Source organism: Cebus imitator, unplaced genomic scaffold, assembly GCF_001604975.1.
Source record: "Cebus imitator isolate Cc_AM_T3 unplaced genomic scaffold, Cebus_imitator-1.0 Scaffold22, whole genome shotgun sequence".
In the NCBI taxonomy this organism is placed as follows: Eukaryota; Metazoa; Chordata; class Mammalia; order Primates; family Cebidae; genus Cebus; species Cebus imitator.
Genome location: NW_016107337.1, coordinates 4,989,199 through 4,997,516, shown reverse-complemented (window position 1 = coordinate 4,997,516; position 8,318 = coordinate 4,989,199). Strand labels below are relative to the sequence as shown.

The window sequence follows — 8,318 nt, the reverse complement described above, 5'->3', positions numbered from 1 at the left end:
TAAAGATTTGTTGAGTAAATGAATGACTCTGTCTTTCACTCTCTGTGTATGATGGAGAAAGAAGACTTGCTTTTAAATAAGTACACGTCTTCCAGACAGGTGGTCTAAAGGAATGGCCAAGAGTGAACTCTTGAATTCTGAAATCAGAAATGGCTCCATGACTAATCTTAGGATAATATTACCAAGTCACTCTTTTGGGGCCTTATTTCTTCATTTACAAAATAAGAACAAAATTAGGACCTACCTAATAAGTTGGTGACAGTTCAAAAATCTGGGATAGAAAGCACTACACAGATATTAGCTTTTATTCTGGAGATGTTGGATTTCTAGTTTAGCAACCAGAGATGTTCTCTTAGGCTTCTGCCACCAGTAGGCCTATCATGAAACTGTTCCACTTTTTTTCACATCTGTCCTCATGCCATTTTATTTCACTCCTAGAAATGCATAAATCAAGGAATCATAAACATAAAAATCACGACTTTTCCTTGCCCTAACTGATTGGAACCCTTTATTCATGGAAGGTTCCAGCGGGCACAATCATAGCTGCCTGCTGGCCAGCGTCAGCTCTTCCAGCACAGGGCCCCGGCCATCTGGTCCTCACCAGGCGAGCCATATGGAACTTAGCCCCCATTTTTTTTGAAAAGCTTAACTTTTTTTCTTCTTTGGGTTCTCTGCCTGGCTGTACTTCTCAGTTCTATGGAATCAAGGATGACTGGAATCACAATTTTCTTATCTTCCATCCTTGAAAAGAGAGTCAATGACTTAAATTTTATTAGGAGAACCAATAGATCCTACATCTTACCCATGTTAAATAATGAAACTCTACTTCAAGCCTTGTGACATCTGGGGCACAAGATAAATAATTTGGAAACCACAATTATATAATTCTTTCCTATAACTGTCCCTGTTCTCTACAAAGGAAATACTATTACATTGTCTTTCCTTCTCTCCTCTGATACTTTGAGGGGCAATTATCTGCCATCAAGCCTCAAACAGCAGGTACAGCCATGCTGAGATGATTAGTTCTTAACTGCTGCACATTATTAGCTGAGTAGAAAATGACATGCAAAGTTCCAAGATACGGTTTGGCTCCTACTGTGATAATCTCAGTGAGATTTACAAATACCAAGAAGATTTCTAAGCTTTCTTTGAAACTCACTGCCAATATCCTTGTTTCTTAAAAGTATAAGCCTAAGTTAAATTAAACAGTTCTGAAAAATAACTTTTGAGAATTTTGTTTAAATAAATAAGAGTGTAGCTTTGCTTATATTAATTTATTGATGATTTAGGAATTCTAAAAAATGGAACAGAAGTAACAGCATGCAAGCCTAGCTGATTTTCAGCAAAACCATGAAGTGAAATAAGTAGGTCTTCAGGTGACTTAATGCCTTTCCCACACTTTTCAGATTTTTCCCACCATGGCCCCAACTCACTTTTTTCTTTTTTCTGTCCATAAGTTTATTGTCTTTATCTGAAAAATCCTCATAGAAAATTGTTTGGTTTAGCTCTCAGCATCCCACTCCTGAGCCCTGAGGAAACCTGCCTTCTTTTGAGCTGCCAGATCTTTCTTCTGAGCAAGGGACATTTGGGGATGGTTCCACCTCTTCTTTTCAACTTCTTTCTTGGGCTTCCTTTTATATACTGGATTCTCTCGTATAGTAGTATGAGCTTTCTTACACATCTCCTCCATCATGTCTGGAGTTATACTGTTCCATATATATTGAGAGAACTGTCATTTGTAAGCATCTTCATCTTATTCCATTAAGTAGCACATGTAATCTGCAACATTCTGGCCCATGGTGTGCTTCCAGCGTACTTCTGCATTAAATTCCTTGCTTTCAGAATCATAACCAGGGAATCGTTTGGTACTGTGAGGGATAGACAAGCCTCCATCCACAGCTCCCTTTCAGGACACCAAAAAGTTTATTGCCAGTGGTAGTTCTGGCAAGGGCTGCATCCAAATAACAGGTAAATGCAGCTGGCTGACCATCAATGCTTTCCACATTGTATTCATCGCCAGTCACCTCCACTTGGCCCTCATAGATCTTGTCCATGCCAAACCTATTGAGAAGCCTGCAGGCCAGCAGGAGGCCAGTACAATACACAACAGCATAATTTGTCCAAGCAACCTTCACACCGTATTTTGGCAATTTATGTGCATATGTTGTGCAGACTATCATATTTCCCTCTATATGGGCATAAGCAATCTGACAAATGATATCTCTGTTACATGAACTATCATCCTGTATTTGAGTGTATTGTATTTATTTTTTCCTGTATCACCAAGCGTTTCCAAGGATAGTAATCAGTTTTACCCTCTTGTTGTCTTCTAAATTTTACTTAGTATCTCTTAAAGTAGGCCTTATTCTTAACAGCTTTAACAAACCCCATCCTGTGGAACAGAGACCTGCATCCATGGCTCAACAGAGACTTGCAGGGCCCCCCCCCAAGTCACTTATAAGCATATTTTTTTCTATCATAAGAAAAAATGTATTAAGATGCTAGCACATTACTGTAAATTAATTTAAAAATGTCAGGCCCCCAAAGATAAAAAATGAACATGCTTTTCAAAAGCATCCCCCAGGGAAGAAATAAGCAATTAATCTTCATGTTCACCATGGAATAATTTTCATCTTCTACACCTTTTTGGGGGGAAGGAGTAGAATTTTCTTTTTCTAATATTTCTTTTTCTAATATTCTTCTTCCACAAAAAACAAAAGTTATTTTCCCCTTACTTCTTTCCAGAGGAGAGTGAACATACTTACACTTACATTCCGTATAATACTGCGATTCTAGTCTGGATTACTGAGCTCAGAGCCAAGGCTCAATTAACCATGTCTTGTCCTTTGTATGCCCAGATGCAGATACAACACCAGAACTTACTAGGTATAGGATAAATGAATTTGTGTTGAATGATGTTGTGAAGTACATTATTTACTATAGAACAGAGAATCTTGCATGAGCTGCAGGTAACTCTGGAGTTATTCCTGCAAACAAACCTAGATTTTACATTTGAACTCAGAAGAGGTTCCTTACAGTTTTGTGGTTCTCAATCATTTGTGTTTACACACAATTTAACATTCTTAAATTTTTGGTGGCTCATTTTAAGGAATTGACTAAACAGAAGCTAAATAATTCAGCAATAAATACAACCTGTAGCTAATAGTTTACAGCAAGGCATCAAGAGGTCAGGACAGGTTCCCTGGGATGGTATGAGCAAGAGATGCTGTACTCCCAGCCTTTACCCCACATGGCCTCCATCAGCATCCCACTTGCTGCAAGCCACCTCAAATAACATGTAATATCTAAGTAAATGGGTCTATCTATGCAAACTTACATTATCGGTCTCCTGTCTTTACTTTTCAAGCAAATAACCAACCTATATGGAAATTCCGTAGCCCCCATTGGGCACTTTGGGATTCATTACAACTTATGCTGTATCATTAAATAACTGCATTAGTCATTTCTTTTCCAATCAATGCCCTCACTCTAACAGTAGGCACCTGGCGAGGCTGTGCTGTGCTTGCATCTTTTGTTGCAGGTCAGCCCCTCGCATGATAAGGGCTTGTGTCTTCTTTTCAGCTCCTTCTCTACAGGAGATGACTCTCAGGGCAGTCTTAGCAGATTTGAGGCTCAGTATCTGCTTCTGAAGCCAGGAGACAGAATCCCCGAGTTTGTCATTTTCTTTCATTATTTCGTCCACTGAATTTAGGAACAACCAATCAGTTTCATTGTGTTCCTTGGTTCTCCACATCTGGTCAAATGTATAACTCTAAACAGTTTCCACCAAGGATTATCAGTGTTCTTCACACTATTAGAAGTACACTTCTTAGCATTTTTAGGTCTAATCACATTAAGCAGCCAATTCCAGAACCCCAAAACCAATGAAAGAACTCCATCCTTAATATTCTGTTCCTCTAGGACCACTCTTGGTACCAAAATCTGTCTTAGTCAGGGTTCTCTAGAGCGACAGAACTAACAGGATAGATATATAGAGGAGAGTTTATTAAGTATTAACTTACACAATCACAAGGTCCCACAATAGGCTGTCTGTAAGCTTGAGGAAAAAGGGGAGCCAATTCAAGTCTCAAAACTGAAGAACCTGGAGTCTGATGTTTGAAGGCAGGAAGAATCCAGCATGGGAGAAAGATGTAGGCTGGGAGGCTAGGCCAGCCATGCCTCTTCACATTTTTCTGCCTGCTTTATATTCATTGGCAGCTGATTAGATGGGGCCCACCTAAATAAGGGAGGATCTGTCTTCTCCAGCCCACTTAATCTCTTTTGGCAACACCCTCACAGACACCCTAGAATCAATATTGCATCCTTCTATCCAATCAAGTTGACACTCAGTATTAACCATCAGACTTAGCATTATGTTGCTATGCCCTGCCCAAGCTCTTTGGTATACTCAAGAGGCAATTACCTTCTCACATCACTAACCACTCTTTTTTGGCACTGATCATTGTGCTTACCTTTTACCAGCAGCCTACTATAATCCCGTTGTACATTGTACCTCACACTCAATGCAGTATTCTAGCAGGTGTCTATTGCTTTGACAACATGAATAATACGTGGCAAATATGGAAGAAAAGCAGGCCAGGGAAGCTTGGTCCTCAAGTGGGAAGAGAAGGTCGCTGGCGTGTGAGACTCTACTCAGTAGGGAGGTCCCTCTTGATCTTTTTAATGAAATTTTATTTTAATTTTATTTTTGTAGAGATAGGGTCTTGTTATGTTGACCAAGTTGGTCTTAACTTCTGGTTTTAAGCAATATTTCCAACTCAGCCTCCCAAAGTGCTGGGCTTACAGGTGTGAGTTACCCTGCCTGGCTACATTTAATCTTTCTCTTGATCCTTCATATCTCCCCTACCAGGGACAGATCCAGATTTTTTGAGCTTGAAATGTATACAATTTGGGAGTTCTTTATGAAAAAATGATAAAAATTACAAATACAGAATTGGCTGCAAAATAGTATCTATTTAGAATGATTAAAAAACAAAAAATTGCTATTTCCCTAAGCGCCCTGAGGATCTGTGAAAACAGTTTTCTATTCACTTGACCCAGAAAACTCCACAAAATCATGCAAATCAAGAGGTTCAAATCTTCGTGTTCACTTTAAGAACATGCATGAAACTGCCCAGGTCATTAAGAGTACACGTATATGAAAAGCCACAAGGTATCTGGAAGATGTCACTTTACAGAAATGGTGTGTGCCATTTCGACTTGACAATGGTAGAGTTGGTAGGTATGCCCAGACCAAACAATGGGGCTGGACACAGGGTCACTGGCCTCCCAAAAAGTGCTGTATTTTTGCTGCACATGCTTAAAAATGCAGACAATAATGCTGAACTTACTCTCTGTAACGATTTAGATGTAGATTCTCTGGTCATCGAGCATATCCAGGTGAACAAAGCACCCAAGATGAAGCTGGATGTACAGAGCTCATTTTTAAACAATATGTTAAAAACATAACATTTATAATTTTCATCTCTGTTCACTAACAATTAAATTTCTTTCCATATACTGTTTCTCACAACTTTTTAAAGGTAAATTAAAGGAATGGCAGCAGAAAAATTCATTGACTTGTTTTAGAATAAGTGCCCTTGCGGGAAAAGAGAGTTGGTGAAAGGCACTGGGAGATTGGGACGAGAAGGATAATTCAAATCTTACTTTTACAAAAGTAATAACTCGTCATTTAGAGAATAAGAAAAAAAGTTCATTTCACAGCTGCTTTTGTTTTCCCTCTCTGACTCTGTATGTTTCATATAGGACTGAGAGAAAGTAAATGCACAACACTTTTCTTTTGTTTTAATCATAAAACTATTCCCTGAATAGTTTCGTTAGAGCAGTTGAGTTTTGATTTGAAAAAATTAGAGAAGCAATAAAGAAGAGGGATTTGCAGTTCTCATTGCTTCTAATTTTCTTCTGTAATGAGTTTTCATCTTAAATGTGTATGCAGTTTGTCCTTTTTCCTTACAGAAGCCAAGTTACATTGTGGCACTCAATTTCTGTTGAGGAAAAACACAAATACTAGTATCAGCCCAAAGGAAGAGTGGAAAACATTTGAAAGAACATGGAAGGTGTTATTGAAAAGAATAGATCAAAGGTCTTAATTTTTTCTTTTTATGAGTCATGTAACAGAAAAATATAAATAATAAAAATAATTGGATATTGCCAAGCAAAACAATGGCTTAAATTGTTTCTCAAGGTGTGGCTTGCTGACCACTTGAATCAAACTTTTCCACGATGAGTTCGTGTCCTTTGTAGGGACATGGATGAACCTGGAAACCATCATTCTCAGCAAACTGACACAAGAACAGAAAATCAAATACCACATGTTTTTACTCATAGGTGGGTGTTGAACAATGAGAACACATGGACGCAGGGAGGGGAGTATCACACACTGGGGTCTGTGGGGATGGAAATAGGAGAGGGATGGGCGGGTGGGGAATTGGGGAGGGATAACATGGGGAGAAATGCCAGATATAGGTGATGGGGAAGAAGGAAGCAAATCACACTGCCATGTGTGTACCTATACAACAATCTTACATGTTCTTCACATGTACCCCAAAACCTAAAATGCAATAAAAAATAAAAAAAAAATTAAAAAAATACAAAGGATAGGTTCCATCCCAGAACTGCTGAAGGAGTGACTAAGGGAGGTGAAGCAAGGTTAAAATGCAACAAAATAAAAATATACATAGACACATACAGTCTAAGCCAGAGGTCAATAAACTGTAACCACAGGAGGAAAAATGGCCCACTCCCTGTTTTTGTAAATAAAGTTTTATTGGAACACACTCACAATCAGTCTATGGTTGTTTTTGAACTACAATGGCAGAGTTGAGTATTTGTGACAGAGATGGTACAGCCTGTAAATCTTAAATATTTACTGTCTGGCCTTTTACTAAAGAGTTTGCCACCCCTGCTCTAAGCAAACGCCACTCAGACTTTATTGTGGATACAAATCACCTGGGAATGATTTTAGACAGATGATTCTGATTCAGTAAATCTGGAATAGGCCTGAGATTCTGTGTGTTTATAGACTCTCAGGTGAAGCTGATCTGCTGTCTTGCAGATCAGATTTGAGTCGTAATGCTCTAGAACAGACGTTCTACTAGAACAGAGGTCCCAGAGTACAAGGCATGTACTCTTTCAGTTCCAAAACAGATCTACTTGTTCAGAAACTCTGTGGTTGGGATCCAGCAATCCATGGCTTATTGAGACCTCCAGGTAATTCTGATGCATGGCAAAGCTTGAGAGCCACTTGTCTACATTGTCCTTATGCTAGCTGAAACTTGACAACCACTGTCTTCAGAGAGCCTGAAATTATATGTTCATGTTACATTCCATTATCACCAATTCTCCTAAACACAATATATATTGATCATAATAAGCAAAAAGAGAAGGAGACACTGTATGAAATTGCCACTAAATACCAAATTATTTATTTTTCCCTTTTATCTGCAGTGTGATGGTTTTCAAGACATAAAATTTCAAATGTGCCTCCACGGATTTAATATAGTTTAATATTTTACTTTTGGGGACGTCTATTTTCATGGCTGCACAGAATAGCTCTGAATGCCATGTCATTTCTGAAATGAGCAACAGAGGGAGCTAGTGTTATAATATTAATCCTTCAGGATAGGGGTGTTTTTGCATTGGCTGAATAATGAAGCAATGACTTCTTGACTCATCCTTGAGTAAAATGTTATTGTTTGGGTTTATAATTTCTACTGTCCATGTTCGATACAGTTCCTTCCAATGCCAAAACAGCTATGGGTTTAAAATGGCTGTCACCTGTAAGCAATTAGATTTGATTACTATTAATATTCCCAGACATGTTCAAATTTGGAGGTTGAAGCTACCAGAGATTATGAAAGCACAGATTATTTTCTCATTAAATGTAAGGTTTTTGAGAGAGGAGGTGCTAACGTAATTATGAGAATAAATTTAATAAGACAGAACAATCCCTTACCAGGATCTGAGAGAAACTAAGGATAACAGGTAGATGCTCCAGTGTATTTCCTAGAAGCGGCTATTTGGGGACGTGATATGATAGGAGGAAGCAAGCCATGTAACGCTGAGCTGAGTGATGTCCCTTACTGGTAGCACCAGAAGGAATACAAACCATTAACCGTAATTGTCCAATTTGTCAGCAGAAGAGGCAATGCTTACAAAATGCAATGGAACATATTCCCAGAGGTAAAGAACCAGCACACAGATGGCAAGTAGATTATAGTAGACTGCTGCCATTAGCACCAGGAAGATTTAAATGGGTTTTGACTGGCATGGATTCAGGACTTGCCTTTGCTTTTCCA

General features: G+C 38.7%; 1 pseudogene; it reads right to left on the bottom strand.

Annotated features, from left to right (window-relative positions):
* Positions 1–1,501: 1,501 nt before the first annotated feature.
* On the bottom strand, positions 1,502–2,403 carry LOC108299465 (annotated as a pseudogene).
* Positions 2,404–8,318: the final 5,915 nt, after the last annotated feature.